This window comes from Melanerpes formicivorus, unplaced genomic scaffold (assembly GCF_026170545.1).
Source record: "Melanerpes formicivorus ecotype bairdi unplaced genomic scaffold, bMelFor1.0.p_v2 SCAF_25, whole genome shotgun sequence".
Taxonomy (NCBI): Eukaryota; Metazoa; Chordata; class Aves; order Piciformes; family Picidae; genus Melanerpes; species Melanerpes formicivorus.
The window spans coordinates 12,106,214-12,130,581 of NW_027142377.1; the positions used below are offsets into that span (position 1 = coordinate 12,106,214).

The 24,368-nt window shown below is 40.3% G+C and overlaps 1 protein-coding gene across 24 annotated transcripts in view; it reads left to right on the forward strand.

Annotated features, from left to right (window-relative positions):
* Positions 1 to 24,368, forward strand: part of MYT1L (myelin transcription factor 1 like) — a 299,847-nt gene that overhangs the window by 84,458 nt on the left and 191,021 nt on the right. The gene's annotated exons all lie outside the window — the stretch shown is intronic.

A 24,368-nucleotide genomic window follows, 5' to 3' on the forward strand; every position in this document is an offset into this window, starting at 1 on the left:
ACTCCTGGTAACTACTGTGATCTTATCTGCCTGGTGCTGCATGACTTCTGGGATGCAGCTAGTAGTTCTGTTGAGCATTATCTTTAAACAGACAATTCATGCTAAAAGAGTCATTTGCAGTTAAATTAGATGATGCATGTATTATGTTTGCCGCTGGAGTTACACAGAGCATTAATGACTGAATCTGTTTGGGCCTGGATGCACTAAAAATTTCTTTACTGTGTCATCAGAAAGGTAGTAATAGGTAATTGTAAACAAATAGGAAATTTTGTGTCGTTAAACTTCAACATTTGAGTCATCTGTGCAAGATAGATATGGTGAAAAACTTGCTGTTTGTGTCTTTGTATATATACAGAAAGTGTATCTCTGTATCTAGAGAGATATACAGAGAATAGCTTCCCCTAGCGTCATTCTCTCTCCAGGCAATCCCTGTAGTTATCATATGCTGGTGTGAAAAATACAAATGAACAGATACAGTGGGTGTGGAAGTGTGCACAATGGGGACAAACTGAGTTCAGAGGCTGGGACTGATAAAACCAATTTTGGTTTTGAAGAACACATTTTTCTTCAGCATTGCTCGCAATTTTGTGCCCGACGCTGGATATGTTTGCCTTCCATGTACGTGGTGTTCATCACACAGAACTGTTTTTTTCATGTCCTGTTCTTTCTTTACTATTGTCTTCTTTAGAAAATCTATGTATTGGCCAGAAATTCCAAAGGCTATGATGAGATTCCATGCTGAGCAGCTGTTGGGGAGCCATTTTTTATAGACCTTTATTAACAAATAGGGCAGGATACAATTGTGCTGCTGTTTTCCTGCTTATCCCCTATGTTTCCCCAAAAGAACAGGGGAGTACTTATTTGATTAGAGGAATAAATAGTTGTAGGTCCCACTCATCAAAGGAAACTCATGGAAAAGTTCAGTTGAAAACTGAATTATAAGATAGAGACACGTATACAATACATTGTATATGTGCAATATCAGTGTATGTGTACTGACTTGGCTCTTTTGATTGCAATGAACAGTAGTCACAAATGTATTTAGGCTCAGGAGTTCTATACTGGACAGACAAAGGCCCTAGAAGTTTTTGCACTGTGCTATAGGATCTGAGAAATCTGTGTAGCTCTTTCATGTGGGCTGCTAAATGAAAGAATTTTCAATGTTGAGAACTGAGGGGATGCACATCAAAAAATGTAAATGGTTCCACAAGAACCTCTGTGTTGTAGACTCTTCCAGAAAGCAAGAAAAATGAGGAACCATGGGCCTAGTAGGGAAAAAGAATGAGAGATAGCTCATGCACTGTTACCAACAGCTCCAGAGTCTGAATTGAAATACTTACCTTTTTTTCACCTTTGACATTTTACCAATGGAGCTTATCACATTGACATTGACTCTGGCACTTCTGCAAGAGCGTAGCCTTGCAGACTAAGCCCTGCTGGTGTGGTTTTTACTACTTTCTTTTTGCCTGCACAAAATGCATCTACTACTTGATCTCATGTCTGCAGAGGAATACGAGATAGGCACATTTTGTTAATGATCATCTTTACATTCCAGGTACAAATAGCATAAACCCAGATAGATGTACCTGCTATGGATTAGTAAATCAGTTCAAAACTTAGGAGCTAACCCCTGAAAACATCATGTGAGCTCCCTTCTGTATAGGAATGGTCTTTATGAGGATTGCTTACTTCAGGTGGTGACAGATTGGAACATCATTCAGGGCCTTATATTAAACTTCATCTTGTATTATAGACCAAATGAAAGGTACAACATGCTAAGTGTTTTTTAACATAGTTATTTGATGTCTTCAGGGGACATTCTGATCCCTCACAGGATGCAGACCCATAGAGGGCAATACCATCGATTAGGGATTTTAAGGCACTTTATCCCTGCTGCTTTATTCAGTTTGCCCTGACAGGGTGGTGAAAAAACATAGTAAAGCAACCCCAATTAGGCAGTGTTGGAATCCTTGGTATGCAACATTCTTCTTAGCCAGCTTTATATTCTTCCTGTTTGCTCTACAGTGCTTCAGGGAATAAGAAAAGTCTGGTCCATTAATTAGAGAATTAGCTTAGAGTTCAGCTTTTGTCTGTACCACAAACTTCCTGCAAGACACTTAACTATTGAACAAAATTCAGCAAGACCTAAGGATCAGGATTGTGACTGTAAAGCCTTTGACACTGTATCCCACAGTATTCTCCTTCAGAAACCCATGGCACAAAGCTTGAATAGGTACACTCTGCACTGGATGAACAAACAGCTGGATGGCCAGGCACAAAGAGTGGTGGTGGAGTTAAATCCAGCTGGTGCCCAGTCACTACTGGTGTTTCCAAGTGTTCAGTGCTGGTGAACCTTTTTAATATCTGGATGAGGGGATTGAGTGTACCCTCAGTAAGTTTGCAGATGACACCAAGCTGGGTGGTTGTGTCAACCTGCTATAGGGCAGGGAAGCTTTACAATGGAATGTGGACAGTTTAGAGAGATGTGCCAAGGCTAATAGTGTGAAGTTCAGCAAGGCCAAGTGCCAGGTCCTCCACCTGGGTCACAACAACCCCATGGTAAGTTACAGACTTGCAGATGTATGGTTGGGATGTATGACCTGAGGGTATTGGTTGACAGGTGCCTAGATATGAGTCAGCAGAGTGCCCATGTGGCCACAGAAGCCAGTGGCATTCTGGCTTGGATTAGAAACACAGTTGCCAGCGGGAACAGGGAGGTGATCATCCCTCTGTACTCAGCACTGGTGAGCCCACACCTCAAGTACTGTGTTAAGTCCTGGGCACCTCACTGCAAAAAGGACATTGAGGTGCTGCAGTGTGTCCGGAGAAGGGCCACAAGGCTCATGAAGGGCCTGGAGCACACATCCCACATGATGAGTGTCTGAGGGAGCTGGGCTTGTTCAGTTTGGAGAAGAGAAGGCTGAGGGAAGACCTCACCACTCTCTACAGCTACCTGAAGGGAGGTTGGAGCGAGGAGGGGCCCAGCCTCTTCTCCTTGGTGTCAAGTGACAGGACTAGAAGAAATGGTTTCAGGATGTTCCAGGGAAGGTTTAGGCTGGATATTAGGAAGTATTTCTTCACAGAGAAGGTTTTCAAGTATTAGAATGGTCTGCCTAAGGCAATGGTGGAGTCACCATCCCTGGAGGTGTTCAAGCAGCATGTGGACCTGGTGCTTAGAAGGACACGTTTTAGTGTTGACCCTTCACTGTTGAGTCAAGGGTTGGACTGAATGATCTTTGTGGTCTCTTCCAACTGGATGTATGCTGTGGTTCTGTGTATTTGCTGTGCTTTTGAAGCAGAATCAGATGTTCTTCCATGTTTCCAGTATCTTAGTTACCTTACTCAAATAGCTGAGAGAAATCTTAGCTTCCGTCATTAGCTGAAACCAATTCTGGATACTTCTTTATCATAATGTTCTTATGTAAGGGTATTGATGGAATGGCAGAGACACAGAAAGCAAAACAGTGTCTTATGTTACTTCAGACAGAGAATTACAAATACATTGTCATGACAAGTTCATGTTAGCTCTTGGCAGTGCAATTCCTCCTAATACGACCTCCTAAAAAAGCAAAATTCATCAATCAAAATGTCACATGTTGCTAAATTTGCAGTTTATAAATTATCACTGTAAAATGGGGTAGTGGAAATCATCATGCACAATTGTGCTGCTTTTCTCTCTCTCTAGGTTTAAGCAGTTTCAAAACTGAGGCAGCAGGCTCTTTAAATTGCAGTTTCCAGGCAGCATTGCTGCTCCTGTGAACAGGCAGGGTTGTTTATATTGCATAGGCCAGCCCAACTGTGATTGATCACAGGCTGCTGCTGCTGTTAGCATGCTAAAGAGCACAGTTTTCTTGAAGCTAAAAATGCCAGGGCAGGTCACCAACAAGAATTTGGGGGGAAAAAAACCCAACAATAAGAATTCCTGTGTGTTATTGGTTATAAAGCTCAGCCTGCCAGAATCCCTAATTGCTAAATCACCCTGAAAAATTGCTGGGGGTATAAAATCAAATTAAACTTCTTATCAAAGGGTCAGATTTCTCTTCACTGCACTAGCAGCTGCAGGTACAAATCCCAATCCCACATCACTCAGAACATACATCATAAGTAAGAAAGTTTTTTGAGAGGAATGTGATGGTGATAGAGCTAACAACTTTTGTAGCAAACACTTATGAAGCATTAGAGTAATTAGATTAGGAGAGGTAAAAACTAATTCTGCTAGATCATTACAGCTTGTTAAGGCTCAACTGCTCCTTTTCTACCATTCCAGCATTCTGTGCAGTTACCATGTAGTACCTTCATTTGAACCAGGCTCCACTTTTTAGCTTTTTTATGTGATCTTAACTGATTATTTTGTCTTTCTGGATATTGGGTTGTAAATTTTGGTGGGGGAAAAAGGGAAAAAAATCTTATCACAGGAGCACTTTTTGCTTTTTCTGCCTCAGATGAATGAGTATGTGTTCCTTGGAGGCTACATCTGATTGGAGTATTCCTCCTGAAGCCAGGGAAGACACAGAACTAATTTGAAAGCCAAGCAGAGTTAACGGGAAGACTTCATTGATTAAATAGGGTTTTGGTCAGGCTTGAGATAGATCAGAACTATGTTTTCTTATACAGAATAAATAAAACCTTTATTAACAAGCCCATGTATATAAAATCAGACTTTCATACACTGAAACAAAAGAGGTGCAGAACTACAATCTACAGAAACACATTCATCTGCACTGCACTGAATGCCAAGGATAGGAATGTGTGCTAAACCCCATAAATAATCTTATCTAATTAGAAGCTAGATGCAAGAGAAGGTACATGTTTTCTACTCAGTCAAAAGTGATAAGGAACTGTTGTTACAGAAGCCTTTAAAAGCACTGTGGGAGTTCAAGGCACATGCAGATTCTCAGATGCTCAGCAGTCCTTTGTGTATACAAAGCCAGTTTATGACTGTAGAGAGGACACTACGTCCTTAGTAATGTTACTGCAAACAAAATTTAAAGACAGGTACTCCAAAAGTTTCCTCTCCTCTTCCAGAGACGTTGTTGGGAAAGTGCAGAGATAGCCACCTTTTCATAGTGACCTTGCACATTTCAAGAGGGAGCTGCTTCACCGTGGTTTGGGGCAGAGTTGGGCATTGCTGCTCAGCAGCTCCAGTAGTATTGTCCCCAGATGACCTTGTGGGTGGATTTCTATTTCAAAATCATTCAGAAGTTAAATATTGCTGAAAATAGTATTCACTCTTGTTGTGCTCCCTTTCATGGCTTCTGGGGTGAGACCTGTCCTAATGCAGATGTCTGTTATATCTGAACTGTCTTTGGCTAGGCTGCCTTTATAGTCAGTGGAGAGAAATAGACACTTTGGGGGCATGATTCATCTCTTCAGAACGCAGACATCTAATTAGGTCAGATGAATCAGACTGTAGAATCACATCTTCCTTACTAGGGAGAATAAAGGAAACCTAAGGATCAGCTTAGATGTTGATGCCTATGTTGCAGATATCTAAAGTTATGTGAAATGAACTCTGTGTCTGTAGGAGCTAAGTCAGAGCTCAAAGTCAGGGGAAAATATCCTACACTCCAGGAACACCCTTTTTCTCCAGAGCTCCTGGTTTCATTGCACTGGGTTGTGTGATCACAGTCACGAGGTGATGAATCAAAAACAAAATTACACCACTGCCTTCTCCTACTCAACATTTTAAACTACAAAAACTGAGTGGACTTTATTGTGTGAATAAGCGATGTATATTTGTCTGTCATCAGTTGTTCCACTGGTGTCACAGTGGCATAATTTTTTCACTACTATCTGGATATACCAGGGTGTTTATTGGTCCTTGTAAACCATTTTAGAACCAGATGCAAAATCTCTGAAAGCAGAGAGAAGTGCAGGTTGTAGTTAATTTAGTTAGTAGTTAGTAGTTAATTTAGGCTAGTAGACTAATTTAAATTGTTTCTCCATCATAACCATGATTGTTAGTGCTGGAGTCTGACTGAGCTGCCCAGTAGATGCTGTTGGTGTATTATACCTGAAAGTCCCCATGGTTAATATTTTCAAGTGCTAAGATAGGAGTTTTGCAGAAAGGCTCTCTGCTTTGTTTTGCTTTAAGTATCAACCATAAGCAAGGAAAGAGAATATGCAGGAACAAAGAAAATGATTTATAATATATTTAAAACACAAAATCAACCTGGGCACCAGTGAAGCTTTTTCATATGAGGCTTTTCCCCCCATTGTATGTGAAACTCCAGATCTCAGCAAACCTGCAAGACTTTTGTCAGATGCATACCCAGGAGTCACACAAGGATGACAGCCTGGAGTACGCAGATTGCTAGTGAGGCTAGCAGGTGCCAAAACATGCTGTTTCATGACCCAGTGTAAAGTTGCCAAAAATAATCTGAAATGTACTTCAGTAAATAAATGCAAAACCCCCTCAGGCTTCAGAAATACAATCTGTAGAACTGTCTGAGATTAGGCAAGGAACTTAAAGTTAGAAGCCCAGTGTTCTAATTTCTGCTCTGCAGCAGATTAACTGTGTTCAGGTAGTGACGCCTTATGGCCAAAAGCTATTTTTCCACTTATAGGTGGCATGTTTTTCAGAAGGAAATTGGACAGAACTGTGATGGATTCCACAGATGAAAACATGAAATTTAGTTGAATCAGATGTAAATGTTGACTAAATACCTCTATCTCATTTTCCATCTTCCAAAGTTAGAGTATTTAGCTGTCTTCATTTCTAGTAGCTTCAAATGTGTAAACAGCAATAAAAATGCCTTTGGAAGTGCAGTGCTGTAAAATGAGTTTATTTTACTATTAATGGTAAAAGTAGATTCACAGCTAGAAAACATATTGGCTTGATCAGCCTGGAAATGGTTTGCTGTAGATAAACTAAGATCCTAATGGCTGTCTTAAGAAATTGCATTTAACTTTAAAGCTAGGAGTACTAGGGCGGTACTAAGTCAACTTGAACTTGTGAATTGCAGTGTGCAATAGTGAGAATCATTGCATTAGTCAGTGCTGTATGTTTAGTATGCAAAATAAGATCAGTGCAATAAAGTGTATGGCTGAAATGGACAAACAAAGGCAAGGGGGAAAAGGAGATTAAAAACCAGAAGTGAAGTTTTACCTGCATTTTAAGTATTGTATCCTTCTGTCACTGTAGCCCTTTGCAATCTGCTGCTGAGCGTATATCGTACAGGACCATAAACTCATAAGATCATTTTAGTTGCAAAAGATGTCTAAGATAACCGAGTCCAACCGTTATCTAATTCTATCAATGGGGGCTGAACCGGCACCGCACTTCTGCATCTTTTCAACACCTCCAGGAATGGGGATTCAACCACCTCCCTGAGGAGCCTGTTCCAGGCTTTGAGACCTCTTTCTTTCAAGAAGTTTCTTCTCATATCCAACCTAAAATCCCCTGGTGCAGCTTGAGGCCATTTCCTCTTGTCCTATCACTTACTAGGGAGAAGAAACCAACACCCATCTTGTTCCAACCTCCTTTCAGAGAATTGTAATGTTCCCAAGAAATAAGGGATGGTAATTATTACAGAGGAACGATGATTACTGCAGTTTGTAGATACCCACAGAAATGCTCACGCCATTACATTTGTAGGGTGAAAAGATATTTCCATGGCAACAAGTGCTTGATCTTAAAATTTGATTATGAACATAAAGCCAAGGAATCTAAAGTTTAAGAGGTAACATATAGTAAATAATGCAGGAGAAACAGGAACTTAGCCCTCGGAAGTTTATGAACATGAGTGTATAGCATATGTTTTGAAGTATCCACTTGAGATGGTTGTGTGTAAAATGCAGGGTTCTTTATATAAGAGATTAGAAACCCAAAATCTTGTGTACAGTCAGGAAGGCACATCATTCCTTTCTGTACACATTGGAAAAAAATAAACAACAAAAAGTATCTTTTAAACCTGAGATTTCACCTTTAATATGTAGCCATCTATTACAAATGTGATGGGTTGTGTCTTCGAATGCACGGAGTGAACTCATGGAAGATGTGACTTCTGATTCAATATGCTGATGTAAGAGACTGAGTCTATCTTAAATGACAGTATATTTACCTAGTGGAAGCCACTTAATTAATCAGATATCCACATGTATCTACCCATAGGTACACAAGGAGCCTGTGGTTTTCATAAACAAAACCTCATCCATATGGAAAACATGAGGTGAAGGCTTAGTGTGGTTTAGTCTGGTTTGTACGAGACAGAAATGTGCCCTTGTGGCCAAGAAAACCGGTGCTATCCTGGGGTGTATTAGAAGGGGTGTGGTTACTATGTCAAGAGTGGTTCTTCTGCCCCTTTACTCTGCCCTGGGGAGGCTGCATATTGGGGCCCTTCAGTTCAAGTTGTACAGGGAATTGCTTGAAAGAGTCCAGCACAAAGCCACAAAGATGATTAAGGGAGTGTAACATTTCCCTTGTGAGGAAAGGGTGACCTGCGAAGGGTGAGTATCAGGATGGTGGAGCCAGGCTCTTCTCAGTGATGTCCAAATATAGGACAAGGGGCAATGGGTGCAAGCTGGAGCATAGGAGGTTCCATGTAAATATAAGGAAAAGCTTTTTCACTATGAGGGTAACAGAGCACTGGAATGGGCTGCCCAGAGAGGTCATGGAGTTTCCTCCTATGGAGACATTCAAAAGCCTCCTGGATGCATTCCTGTGGGACCTACTATAGGTGATCCTCCTGTGGCAGGGGTTTTGGACTCAATCTTTCCAAGTCCCTTCTAGCCAACAGTGTTCTGTGATTCTGTGTGGTTCTGTGGGTATTTGACCAGGGTTGATGAACATATGTATATTTTGGCTCCACATTTCTTAGTGTCCTATGCCTGTATAACAAAACCTAAAAGCAATAACTTGTTTTCAAAACTTGATGTGATGCTTTCTTTAAGGTTAAGATGCCAAGATACAGATGTCTACATGCAGGTGTCTTGCTCTCTTGTTAGTCAATGGAGTTGACCGGTCAATAGGTGACTGGTTTGATGAATCTCTTTCTACACTGCACTCTCTTTACTGACTAGATGTCCACTGACTGCAGGGGAAGTTTAGACAGTGCCAGCATATACCCATCTAAATTTAGTCTTGAGTTTTGCTTCTTGTGATATTATCCTACTGCCATCTCCAAATTGTCTGGAGCAGTGTAAGCTGTATCTACAGCAAAGTAATGCAACTAATCCATCCCCCTCTACACAATTAAATATATATATATATATATGAGTAGTAGTTTCTTTTGTTAGGGAGAACTTCTAGATTCTATAGAATACTTTACTTCAGAAATATTTAAATTAAAGTTCAGATTTTAGAAGGTGTCAGGTAAAGGTGGACATCTAAGGGTATGCAGAGAAGTTGCCATGGAAATGGTGTGTCCAACCTGTCTGAAAATCAAACCAGGCTAAGTAAATAATTTGTTGAAGCATGTAATGAAACTTGTTAAAGTGAGCTTGCATTTCTGGGCATATCCTTCTACCTCCATGAGTATTTATAAATATCCTAGTATCAAAATCCATTCTAATAAGTTCAAATGGGATGTGGTTTGCTGTCAGACTTGGGAGAGTTAGGTAATGGGTGGATGCGGTAATCATAAAGATCTTTTCCAACCAAAACAATTCTGTGATAAACTGTGCTTTCTTAAGGGGTAGTGGACGAGTTGCCAAAAGTAAATGGTTAATTGCTACGGGAAAACCCTTCATAGCCAGATGGAGTCTGTATGATTTCCTTAAACTCTTTTATAGAGATTGATTAATGGATTCTTTTCAAGGGATATTACCGCATAAAACTTCAGCTCGATGTGATGTAAAGAAGAAAGTAGTGCAAGAAGGAAATGACTGTCAGAAAGGATCTGGATTTTCTTTTCAGTCAGCAACAAAATACTGGCTTGTTTAAGTGTAGAGTCACAGAATGGTGAGGGTTGGAAGGAACCTCTACAGTTCATGCAATCCAACCCCTTAAACAAACTGCAGACAGTTTGCTTAAATTATGAGCCCAGTAACAAGCCCAATAATTAAAACCCAGTGGGGCAGCTTTTGGTGAGAAGGCTTGGAGAATTTGTAGAAAGGAACAAACATCTCACTTAGGATGGTTTCCTGTGTCCTATACAGATCCCATCAGGAGGACTCACTCTATGATCATGGTTATTCACTGAATCTGATCCTCCTTCACCTCCTTTTAATGTGTTTATTAGCAGACTGACTTTCTGGGATCCTGAGAAACACACTGAAGACAAATTGACTCTTTACTTGTGAGAATCAGTCATAAATTTCTTGTTGATCTCATATAGTTTAATTAACTCAAATGACAAAAGTAGGCAATGATACTGTGCTGTAGCTCACAGCGTGGAGGATGGTCTCTATACTTTAACCTACTTCTATTGCTGTTTATGCTGCTAAAGGAAAAATTTGGCTAGTTTAGACCCAAAGCTTTGTAGAGAGGAGCAATAACTGGTGATGAAATAGTCACTCCAATATTCCAGTTGCTAGAACTCATTTCAGTTGAGCATTTCCAATAGCCACATAGCTCAAACCAGTAAATTCTATTTTGAACCAGAGGAATAATGTACAAATGGCTAATATATGTCTTCTAATAATCTCTCAGCAGGATCTTCAGTTATTGTGTATTATATGTTGGAAAATCTACATCCAGTAGTCTAAACACTCAAAAGCTAATATATGCCAGGATTAACTTTGCTAGCATAAGTTAATTTAGTCAGCCCCATGCATATGCATTGTGGTGATTCCTTTAATTACATAATATGTTATGTTTTTTACCTTTTCCTCATTCAGTTTACAGAATATATGATCGTCACTTAATGAGCAACTGTTCAGTATTTTGCTGTCTAGATATCGTTCAGTGTGTGATCCCATACCTCATTTACTACCCAGTATTTAAACCCTATTCTGGAGACAGAATTCTTAATTGTTAATAATTTCCTTTTATGCATTTTCCTATATAACATCTGAGTGATAAACAAACATTAAATCAGCTTTATTGCAATCCTCTGGAGTTGGAAGACAATGTGATTTCTGTTTTGTGGCTGGGGGACCATGGCCCAGAGAAAGAGTGTTCAAAAGGTGCTACTAATAGGCAAGACCTATCTGAGGTGCTTAGGTCCCAAAGCCTCAATTCCTTATTGATTAATAGAGCTTTTCCAAGTCAGGTCTTCCTGTTTCCAGCTGTGTCTCTGAGCATTCATCACTTCTGCAAATTCAAATGTCTCATCTCAGTGAGTCACATAGAAAATAAAGAATTTACTTTTAGTGACCACCTGCCAAAAAACTCTCCATTGAGCTACTACAATGGGGACTTTATGGCAAGAAAAGATAGAATCCCACTTTCTAGTCTGACACCCAATTACCTTAGCCATTCTTCCTCATCTTGCAATGGTGCTCCTTTTTTAGTGCCTTGCTTCAAAACTCTTCACCAAATTAACCTTCTTTAGTGCACAGCTCTCATTCATCTTTACAGCAAGGCTTATCTTCTGCACTGTATGAAAAGGTGTATCCTGGGGAAAGGGCCTATGAGTCATGCTATTAGTCTCCATCATGATGCCCACTCACAAGATGGGTAAACATTAGGTTATGTAGGCAGTCTGGCACATCTGACATCTTTGTCATTGGTTTGGTCATATTTGAGAAGTTATTCAACAAATGTATAGAGAGACAGAAGCAGAGAGATGGGGAAAGATGAAGAGTACACACTTACCATTTTAAAACCAGAAACCCTTAAGAGTATCTTAACCTTCAACTGAATTATCAGATGCTTGGAACCTTAAAATACCCCATAGCATATTGTGTCACTCTTCTATTAAAGGAGATGCATGGAATAAGATTCCATGGAAATGATTGCTGGAGGAATGAGATGCAAGATACTTGTTTTCATAACCTTCAGATTCCACAGGTATTCACTGACAGCATAGGAACTGAGAGAAACTGAAATTTGGTTCTAAGAACTCCCCCAAATCTGTGGGGTTTGTTTGGTTGCTTGGGTTTTGTGTGTTTGGTTGGATTTCGTGTGTGTGGTTTTGTTTGTTTGCTTGGGTTTTTTTCCTTTTGTCATTACTGATTTTATGCTCAGTTCTCAAACAACTTTTCTACTCCTTTTTTCTTCATCTGTTAAATCTCTGAGTATAATCCAATCCTATGTTTTTAGCAGAACAGTCCCAGTTCTAACTACCCCACTGTGTTCTAGTCCTGTGCTGTTCTTTCTTTTACCATGAGCACCGGCAAAGTACTTGTTCTTTACCTCCCTGTCTTCAGAGCCTTTCTACCGTCTCTCTCTGTACATCTTCATCCCTCATTCCTTCAGGGCTGGATTCCCAGGCTTTTGTACATCCTTCTCATTCCCACTGGCTCTCCAGACAGAACTCTATTGTCAAGTTTTATCAAGTTGTTGTTTGTTTGTGGTTTTTTTTCCTTCCCAGTTTCTATTTCTCCAGCCATCAATCTCTTGTCTCTTTGCATGCCTATTCCTCTACCCTTCCTCTCCGCCTCTTCCCTCTTTGTTTTCTTTTGGACAGTATGGAACAGATCAGAACTCTCTTCATGTAAATCAAGTAAATTAGAGAGTACAACCTCTGTCCACTGAAGGACAATGTGGCATGAGTTTCATTTTCTTTGCTCCAAATTCAGACCGAAGCCTAAGTATAGGAAACAGAAGTGATGCTCTCACGGCATTCTGGGAAACTTTCATGGTACTGATAGATACTTTCCATGTCTGCTTCTGTCTTAGGCATTTCTACTTTTTCTTTACTATCACACTTTGTCAGACCATCAGCCTTAAATCTAGAGATTCTCATAGATAAAACTAGACTTTGGGGATGCTGCTTTGATGCAATTCCAGAACTCAGCACAGAAATGAGACTTACTGATTATTCAAGTTACAGATGCTCCTCGTGATACATCCCAGCAACAGCTGGGCAGGTTAATATCTTCATCATTCTTCAGTATGCTAATTTAATGTGATACATTGGATAAAGCCTCTGCAGAAAAATGCTGCAGCACCAATGGATGGAAATTGTATAGTTCTAGAGAATATTCACTATACTTACTGCACACTCATCTAAGAGTTGAATCTGGAAGATGTTGTCTAGTATTTAAATAATCTGATGTGCATATTATTGTATTGTTCTGTAGCTGAAGATGGCCTAATAATTATTTGATGTTGAATTCAAAATACCTGAATCTGGCGGATTCAGATCTGTCCCCCATAAGTTTTAATGCTTTGTACCATTTCTAATACATTGCTAGGAATTGTAAACAGCTCCAAGGGGGTCTGAACTAACATTTCTTGTGAAAGCAAGCTAGGCAGCACTAGCAAATACTCACTTTGCATTGATTAATTATTGTAGTTAATTCCCCTGCCTCCAAAATGCACAGTTTCTTAAAAGCCTCATGATACTGCTCTCTCCTTCTACTGCTTCTGGCTCTTTCACTCCATTGCACTTTGTCAACTTGGTGCCTCATTTTTTCCCTAGCAAGAAACTTAGAAGAGCAAATGATCAATGAAAGATTGGAGAAGGAGATGCCAGGAGAGCCTAAGCTTTATAGTGGAGTCTGTGGGGAACATTTGAAATGAGGGCAAGGATATTGGATTTGGAGGTAGACAATAATGATGGTTAGATTTATTAGAATAAATATGAAAGATTTTTGCTCAGCTCTCTGCCTTGCCCACATCTCCTGGCTGTGCTTGTCTTTCTGTCACACCATTCCTTATCAATAAAATGGAAACAACACTCTCTCACAGATATTGAAATTACTATTTCACCACAGAACAGGTACCATAGAAAGAAGGAAAACATTGATTATACTTAACTAATGTAGTATTATGACTTGTATGAAGACTGTCATTGGTGGTATGTCTCCTGTGACTTCTCTCATTGGTGGATGGGGAAATTTTACAAGCCATGCAACTGATTTTTTCCAAAAGTTTGGGGGTTTTTAGTTTTGACTATTGTTTTATTATCACCTCCTCTCCTCAAGTAGCATGCTTGTTAAAGCTACTTACTACTGCTTATATTTCACCACTGCTCCTGATACTCCAAAATTCCCTCTCTAATCCTTTTAATTTAAATCTGATTTCCTACAGCCTATTTCTCTGCACACAGCAGCTTCCTTTTCCTTTGACCTGTGTCCCATGCAGAGTAGAGAGCTTTTGAGCCTGCCTGAGTGTGAGAGATGTTAAGAGCATGTGTAGCAATGAGATGACAAATGGAAAAACAGCCAAATAGGGTACAAATATGTAACTGCAACATGGAGAAGAGGGCACATAGATTTGTTTTCACAGCAGGAGCCTGAGTTGTGTGAAGCATTTCTTTGTTCTAAACTTGGGAGGAATCAAGCTAAGCACTGACCATGCCTTGTTATGCATACACTGTCCTGTTTGTCTTCATGGTGGGGCTAGCCCAAGGCAGGTGTGAACACTGTTGATGCTATTGTGTCCTGACTCTTTTGTCACTCAGGGCTGTGTATGTAAGGACACATCCCATAGCTGTCTATTCTGAGATGTTCTAAAATTGTTTCTAAATTATTTCTGTTATGGGCAGACCCATCTGTCTTCTAAGGCTGAGCTGTTCAAACAGCAGAATTCCACCACTCTGGAGGCAAGCAGAGTCTTTTGTATCATGTTAAGAGCTGCATAAAAGCATGGCCAGATTCTAGCTCACACAGAGTATAATGGTGTAGGTTTATGCGCTGTCAAAGTTCACAGATTTTCCTATGGAGGATTAAAACTAAAAGTGTGTAAAGCCTAAATCAATTGCAGCCTCAAGAGCAGCTACCACCACACTCAGCTTTGAGCACATTGTGCAGTTCCCAGTTCACAATGGTCTTAAATATTGACTAACATGTCATGATGAATAGCTCAGAGCATTTTGTAGACCTGGCTCCGAAAAATTTTGTAAGGATAAGGACCTATCCACACTAGGTCAGGTTGGACAACAAAGGGAAACAGCATCAATTCTTTCCTTCTGCAGAAGGCATGAATTTTGTAGATCCTAGTTGGTGTGAGCCGCTGGTCAAAAAAGCCCTCAAAAGAACATCAGCCAAGACTCAGTTGTCTTCTCTAAATAAAGTAGATAAAAACATGCAAAATCAGTCTGCTTCACACAATGCTCAGGAAAGTGGAACAGTCTCGCGCTGGCCACATGAATTGTCACATTACAGGTTCAGATGTAGAGGTGACCCAGGAATTATGATTGGTGCAATAATGTAATGCTGTTGTCCCACTGGGTTTGCTCAAACTGTGTATTAAGTGCAGATGCAGATGTGGCTGCTGGATTTCAGGCATGGCATGATAATGCCACTGTCTGATTCCCTGAGCTAGCCCCTAAATACTAGAGGAAGAGGTTATTATTTATTTTATTTTATTTGCATTTAAATAGAAATATTAATTTTAAAAATACTTTTTTTTTTTTCTGACAAAATGTTCTGGTTCATATTTCTCAAGTTTTACTAAAAAATACATACCAATTTTTCTGCTTATTTGGCTTGAGCAAAAAGCGGTGTTTTTAACTGCGACAGGCCTGATTCTACCGCCTCGTTAACGTGAGCAGCTCCACAGCGACTCCTCTATCTATCAGTCCCAAGGATATCTGAAATCAGAAAGCTCTTGCCTCTCATTTCCTGAAAACAAAAAGGCAGAAATCAACTTCCAATCCTCGGTGAAGCTCTAGGATGCTTGGGGCTTTGTCCATCTTAACTGAGTTTACGTTTGCTAATGATGTGTAACATTCTTATCTGGTTTGTTTCTGTCTGAGTGATGCTTAATGAGTGCTTGAGTACAAATCAAACTAAAATCAGGAGAAGTAAAATGAAGTCGACATTGATATGTATATCTTCAGCCAGAAGTCCTGTGTTCTATGGAAAGTATTTTTCAAGCAGTACCTGGCTGCCCATGGAAGGGCATGAGTCACCATCCCTGGAGATATTAAGGCCATGGTTTATTGGTGGACTTGGCAGCATTAGATTCATGATTGGACTCAATGCTCTTAAAGATCCTTTCCAACAGAAATGATTCTATGTACTTAGGCAAACCTTTGCAAAGAAAATATGGTGGTTTTTTTAACGTGATTTGCTGAAAAGTTGTTCCTTGTACAACTGGAGCCATGCACTGATTCTTCAGTTGCTCAGTGCAGAAGAGGTTCACATAAAATCAGCATTTTGTTACTCACATAAACAGCTTTGGTTCTGGTTTTGATATAGAATCTGTAAGAGTTCAGTTTACCTCTCCTGTGCACATCATTCACTTAATATCATGTGCCACTTAGTTTTTGTTGTACTGTTATTACTCAGAGATCTTTTTATGTTGCAAGTTAACTCTGAAGGATATATATTTTTGAGTATTCAGCAGTAAAACTTGCTGACACTTTGTCATTGCTAAACATTATAAATGGCGCTGTTATTTTTGTTTCTTTTTCATGTTTTGAAAGAACTTGCCATTCCAGTGCACAGAGAGAGCAGGTTATATTCCAAGCAGACATCCCTGAGAATGCACAAAGTCACTTCTACTTACCATTTTCCTCTGCATTTACCTGGTGTGAATCATCATTGGGGAATGTACTTATTATTGTATGACCAAGTAACAATAGTCTCTGGACAGCTGCAAGCAGATGGAAAAGAGTAGAGCAACCCCTAAACTGCTGTTACCTGCTGCAGAAAAGATGTGATCCTTCACCTCTTCTTCTGCACATTTAGGAACCTGGGTCTCTGCTTTATATTTTCAGCCATTTGACATTGAAACTTTAGAAGGTGTATTTTGGTTGGAGGACAGACATATAAGGTAGAATTCACCAGCAAAAATGCCTGTAGAAATGCATCTCTCCTCCTGCATCTATTCTCTCCCTGGAAAAAGAAAACCGCTAACTAGCTGAAAAATCTGATGTTACAGCAAGCTCCTGGCACAGCTGTCACAATTTCCTTCTTATGATCTTCCAAAGTTCTGATAGGGATTTTTATCTACTCACATGGCCCATTGTACATCTCTTTGAAGTCAAATATTAAGTGAATCTAATCTTGATGAAGGATTTGCCCAACTCCTATGTTGTTAGCCTGTTTACCCTTTTCCAGAGAGACAGAGGAATCTGACATTTTGGCACACTTATTAACATAAGTATGCTTCATGTTCATAAAATATATATATATATACTTTAAAGAGCAAAGGCTTCTGGAAATATATTGCTTATGACTCTGATAAAGTATTTCAACCTAGTTATACTTCTTCTACTGATTATTAGCCATTAAAGCATGGATAGGATGACTGTAGATATAAATATGTTATTTATGTTTAGTTTTCTCTTCAGTTTCCCTTAATTTCCCATTTGGATTCACCTCTCTTGATATCTTGAGATCAGATTTCGAAGGTGATTCACATTCACTAAGACCTGTATGGTACTGACTAGGATTTTACAAAGAGCCCATACTGCTAAGCTGTTTATAAAGGAAATCTCATCTCCATTGCTGAGACTTAGATATAAGCACTTCTGGAAATACCACTAGATACTTCCTGCACTTTCAGATGTGAAAGTACCTTTGAAAAACCTGTTCCTAAGGGCCTGTGTTGCACATCAAATGATATTAACATTGTGATGATTTCTTCACGCACACACCTGAACTGATAGATTGTGAAATGATTATCCCATCTTTCCTGCTTATCTCTGCCTCTTCTGTCCTACTTACACAGAATCACAAAGTAATTCATCCTGGAACAGGTCTCTGCAAGTCATTTGGCCCTCCATCTTGCTCAAAGCAGATCAAGCTTCAAAAGGTAGATCAGGTTACTTTGGAGCTTTACGCTGCTTTGAATGACTCCGAGGATGGAGGCTGCAGAATCCACAAGACTCTCTCTTTCTATGTACCCTATTCCACCTTTATTGTGATTTTTCCATTTCATTTTTATACAGCTAGCTATGTATGCTACTGTTCTACTGATCTTTTGATGCAGATGTAGATGCTTCTCATCTGTTCCTCTTCTCTGTTTTCCCCAGAGATCCTTTTTTCTCCTATTTCCTGGCCTCAGTCAGACTTGTTGTCATTTTATCTTGACCACATTTCTCAAGCTTCTTCCTTTCCTAATTTAAGAATGTTTATTAGTGTTCTCATTCCTTAAAAAGCCATGCTGACTCTATTTCCCTCTTTGTTGCTTCCCACTGTTGCTCCAAGATCACTTGTGTTATTTATGCATTCCTGTCTTCCTGTGTCAAAAGCATCTGCTCTTCAGGTGCTATTTAAGACCCCTTCAAACTGGCTTCTGACCTTTGTGTTGGCTGAAACCACTCCCACCAAATGACCAAACTATACTCTCTTAGACAGTTCTTCATCTTCCTCTCACATTGTCAGTTTTGATCTTACTAAATCTCATACATCATATCTTTGACTGCATTTTTGTTTTCCTCCTCAATCCTAAATATTTTCTTTCATTCATAATTTGAAGCATCCTGATCAGGTTTCTGCCAAAATCCCAAGGAGATTTTGTTTTGATCCATCTCTCTTCTCCTTTTATAAATCATCATCTCTACAGTCCTATCCATAAATAAATACAACTGGCATCTTGTGCTGCTGACTCAGGTTAGTAACTGTACTCTGGGTATTATAATAGCAGCTCAAGATGGGTATGATTTAAAAAGGGTTTTCCTCTTAGATGCTCCTTATTGCTTGTTGTGTTAGTCACCATCTTGTCTGCTAGGCCAATAATATGGATGTTAATTTTGACTCAGGTCTCTTCAGATCCTCCTGTCAATGTTATGCTTAAATATTTTAGATTCCTTTCTTTGTAATGCATCTAAGACACGGTTCTTAATCTGATACCAGTAAATCTGTTGAAGTTCTTTTGTGCTGTATCTACACAGTGCATAACAGCATCTGTTCTACAGACCTGACATGATTTTCTCCTCACCATAAGAAAGACAGGGAGGTGCTGGAGTGGGCCTGGAGAAGGACAAGGAGCTGGTAAAAGGTCTGGAGAGCAGATCTTGTGAGGAGCAGCTGAAGGAGCTGGGATAGTTCAGTCTGGAGAAAAGGAGGGTGAAGGGAAACCTCATTGCTCTCTACAGTTCCCTGAAAAGAGCTCATCGTGAGATGGGTGCTGGTTTCTTCCCCCACGTAAATAAGCAATAGGATGAGAGGAAAGGGCCTCAAATTGCACCAGGGGAGGTTTAGGTTTGATGTTAAGAAAGATTTCTTAACTGAAAGAGTGGTTAGGCATTGGAACAGACTACCCAGGAAAGTGGTGGAGTCATCATCTCTGAAGGTGTTCAAGAAAACACGTAGACATGGCATTTGGGGGCATGGTTTAGTGGGTTTGGTGGTGTTGGATTGACAGTTAAACTCTCCCAACCATAATGGCTCTGTGATGGCCATGATAGAAACCTTTGGCAACATAATGATGAAAATAACTCCTGTATTAAAATTGCACATAGTAGTGGCTCAATAGTGCTTGGTTTGACTAGGTGTGAATATGGTGCAATTCAGAGAGTCCAGTGGAAAAGGTGGAAAAGCTGGAGTGGGCTAATCTCAGGAAGTCCAGCCCGTACTAAATCTTAAATGTCAGTGACAAAGTTGTGGGTTTTGCACTTCATCTTTGCCTTTCTGCTACACCCAGCCTGTAAAAATGTGTATTACTGCTATGTGGTTTACTCACCTCTCCTGGTATCTCCAGGTTTAGCTTACAGAGCTGCAGAAAATAACAAAACAAGGGTGGATCTTTTGCTCTGTGTTTCTGTGTTTTCACAGATATTAGTCAATGCTGTAGCTCTGCATTTGTCATCACATCACACATGCAGGGGAAAATGCACTGTTCCTGTAAGGCAGACAGGGTTCTGAAAACTTGCCTGTTGTTCACCTGGAGTGCTTGCTCTTCATCACAAGATCAAATATGCTGCTGAGGCTGAAAAATAATCTTAGTGAAGTCCACATTGATGCAGTAAGGTAGTAGGAAATGTAAAATGTTTCCAAGCTCAGGAGTTGAAAAAGGTGCTGAAAACATAAATTCTTAGAACAACTCTAACTGTATCATGGTCAGGTGATTCCTGGGACGGACAGGTGGCTGCGGGAGAGCCAGAAGAGAGAGTAAGGGTTAAAGAGAAAGGAAATGGATTCAGTTTCCAAACTGGTTTTGCTTTAAGAAGCTTTCTAATTACAAGAATATCTGAGCATTTGAGTTGCAGTACAAGTAGAGAGACTGCATAAGAACCAAACTCCCCTAATGCTATTTTAGTCTTTTACTTGATTCCAGTTATTAGCATTCTTGGTTTGCTTTGTGAGAGTTTTAACACTCAACCCACACTGCCTCTCTCATCACTCATAAAATTTGGGGTGGTTTGGAGGGGAAACAAAAAAACAAAGAGGAAGTGTAAAATACAGGATCTGGGGAAGAATAACTCCATTTATCCATACAGGTTGAGGGCTGGTCTGCTGGAAAGCAGCTCTGGGGAAATGGACCTTGGAGTCCTGGTAGACAAAAGGATGACTCTGAGCCAGCAATGAGTGCTTGTAGCCAAGAAGACCAATGGTATTCTGGGGTGTGTGAAGAGGGGTGTGGCCAGCAGGTTGAGGGAGGTTCTCATCTCTGATGAAGCCACCCGTGAAATACTCTGCCCAGTTCTGGGCTCCCCAGTTCAAGAAGGATAGGGACTTGCTGAAGAGGGTTCAGAAAAAGGCCATGAAGATGATTGTGGGACTAGGACATATGTCTTATGAAGAAAGGCTGAGATAATCAGGTCTTTTTAGCCTGGAGAAGACTATTCAGGGATCTCATGAATGCTCATATTTAATGGTGGGTGTCAGAAGAATGGGGGCAGTGTTTTGTTCAGTAGTATGCAGTGACAGGACAAGAGGTAACAGACACAAAATTGAATATAAGAAGTTCCATCTAAACATGAGGAGGAATTCTTTATGCTGAGGTGGTTGGAGCACTAGAGCAAGCTGCCAAGAGAGTGGTGAAGTCTCCATCTTTCTGGAGATATTTAAAACCCACCTGGCTGTGTACTTGTATGATCTTCTCTAGGTGAACCTGCCATGGCAGGGGGATTTGACTTAGTGATCTCCAGAGGTCCCTTCCAGCCTCTACCATTTTGTGATTCTGTGATTTCTTTAAGTTTTATAAACCTCCATGGTTTTTGTTTTGTTTTTGTGATTGTGTGTGTGTGTGTATTTTACATTTATCCCTTGACTAGAATTAAAACTCATCAGAGCTATTTACATGTTTATGGCTGATTTTTTTCTTTCTTTTAGTTTTACTGTAAGTTACCTTTAGGAGCCTTTTTTCTGCAACACTGTTCTCTGGACTTTGATTTGAGTGTCTCTGGACTTTGATTTGAGTGTCGTTGCTTCATCTAGCATTAAGATTTATCTCTTCCTGAGTTAAGGTGGCCAGATGCAGCTGTGCTTATCTGCAGGTTGTCTGGTATGGTACTGGAAAGCAGTGGAGCCCCAGTCCCATTGCACTCTTAACAGAAATAGAAGTTTGATATTTTTCCTTGAATAAAGTCTATTTTCAAGATCTTAATTAGTCTTGAGAAAATTCAGATCTGTAGTAGAGTCTATGATAATCATGTCAGTGTGTTGGGAACTGTACTGGTATGCATTACTGCAACAAAGACAGGAACATGCCCTGGCTTTGTGTACATGTTGTTAAAACCACTCACTGTTGCATTCCCAGTCTAAGCCTAGGGTAGCGCTTGGAAACTGCAGTGCTGGGAAGAGTGGTGTGCTTAAATTCTTTGCTCAGTGTATCATGGCTGGGCAGAGTATTGCATGAAGCATAAACAGAACTCATGGAGCTGATTCTATCTCTGTCCTTTCACATATGCATATTACCTTCTTTCTGAAGAGGGAGTCATCTCGTTTTGTGCACTTGTTGCTCACACTGATAGCAGTCAAGATGTGCTGGTGCTAGTGCAGAATGAATTGCTGTTCAGCCATAAGTTTAAGCACCCTAAGTATGTGTTATTTACTGCTTACAGAAAGGTGGACTCTTAAGATCCTTTTCCCATGTCCTCCCACGCCCCCATTTTTTTTTGGTTAAAATCTGGTGAGTCACCCTAAAAACTAGGCAGGAGGATGAGTGGTGATTTGAATGCTCGTCCATAGGGAGACAGTGGAAGACCATTGCATTCATTTCACATAGGCCACTGAACCGCTGTCAGACCTTAACAACTTCTGTCCATTACTTTAGCTAGGTTGGATTTGAACCAGTAGCATAAAGGTGGAAAGCCTTAAGGACCATTATCAATCCCTAGTCACATAGATCTCTTTTGCCTGTTGTCTTAAATCTGTGCCTCATCAACAAATGTGACTCTATCGCAAAGCACCCAGAACTTTTGGTATGGACGAGCAGACATTGCAAAGCACCTGGGAGAGTTTCTCTTAATAATTCAGGGTGACTTTAATGCACACCATAAATTAGATTTAGTCCTTAGGAGTCCCATTAGTTTCCTCCTTATCCCCCCACTTCCATGTTGTTACTTTCTTCACTGATAGGAAATTTTATGAGATCTTCTGTAGGAGATTCATTTGTAATTGGTTTCACTTTTTCCCTAACAAAGAGTAAGGTGGCATCAGTGGTTCCAATTTGTGTAGCCACACTGCTACTGTGACACAGTAATTGTTGTAACCCCCAAATGACAATAGATTAAAATCTGCATATTACCCCTTAAATGATTATTGAATATGAATTGTGGAAAGCCAGTGAGTTAGTTATGTCTTTTAAAGCCCCAACAATACTTACTGTTCAAAATCAATGCTGCAACAACAGCAACATGCTCCCTCCCCACCCCCCAAAAACACCAAAATGTCAAAATTTTAAATATTATCACTAAAACTGGGAAGAAGGAGGCTTCAAGCCTACAGATCAATATCTGTTCCTATTTCTTAGTGGGGAGGATGCATTTCTTCCACATTTATGAGCACAATTAAGTGTTTAATTCTATTAAAGGGTAGTTTGTAGCTCTGCAAGCCTGGAAAGCCCTGTAAAACCCTGGAAGCTGTGAGAATTTGCTACACACCCAGTTTAGCTCATGCAGCAAAGAATTAACTGACATGGAAGGCAATTAGCAGCAAAACTTTTGTTCAGCACTAAGCTGCTGGCATTGAGTTTGCCAGCCAGGAGTTGTACAGGTTACACAAATTAACCATTTCTCCACTGACACACACCAGGTTTTAGGAAAACCTGGAAATCTATCTGCTGGTCCCACCTTGCTACTTCGAAGTCACGTGTAATGGTGCAAAAAGTAGCCTCTTCTTGGGAGGGAGCTGTCTCTAGCTCCCCATAAGGATGAAAAAATAGGCTTGGAGTTCAGGTGATTATTAATAATTAGATCAGGATGATCATTATCAGCAAATATCCACCCTCAGAACAGCAGTCACATGCTTGATCGTCTGCTCAGATCTGTCACTGCCACCACTAGCTTTTCTTTTAACATCTGTGATTCTGCTTCTTATTTTTTAACCTATATAATGAATTTATTATGTCTGTGCTTAGAGAGCCAATCACATCTTGCACATCCAGCACAAGTACCAGTCTGCATGGTCATGCTTGTTCCTGCTGTCCAGGCAGAATGGATGTCAGCCAGGTCTAGCCCACCACTCCTAGGGTCTTCTGCCTGAGCTAATTAATCCCTGGCCAGATCTGCTTTGTGTCTGGCTAGGTTGGAGCACGGGCAGAAGAGCTGGGGTCTGTTACAGTCCTGGATGTACACAAACAAGCCCAGAAAGAGTGCTGGGTGACAGAACAAATCATTTTCATAAAGAGAGGTTGGCAGCTATTATTCCACAGATCCAAAATTGCATGAGCTCCCACAGCTTCTGTTTTATTGGCAGAGGGTTCTGCTTTCCACCTCATTGTGCAGGGTCACGCTGAGTGCCTCACTCCACAGATTAGTGCCCCCTTTACTCTGTGTGTTAGGAGATGTTAATCTGGGGAGACTGTCTAACTGCTGCGAAGAGAACAGGATGAGTCCCTGAATATTTGTAACACCCTTTTGAATTCTTCAGATGAAATGTGGAATATTCATGCAAAGTGTTATTATTGCAGGGATTGTTCAGAGGGAATATCGAGTGCTTGCAGGAGAACGAACTTAAGATGGAATCCTGTCATTGGATTCAATCTTGACACATCAGAGTACAGGATCAGGGCCATAATGAGAACCTATATTTGAAAAAGCAACCTTGTAAAAGATTTGAAGATGTGTTTTTTCACTCCCCTGATCTGAATTTGGCAGCAGAGTAATCCCTGGAGGCTGCCATTTCAGTGATAGTTCCACCAGGAGACCCAGCCTAATGACCTGTGTCAGAGCGAGAAGAGCGGCGCTGCAGCCAGATATAGAAGAAGCTGCTGCTACCAGGATACACTAAGAACTGTGGATGGTTTCTAGAACCACTCA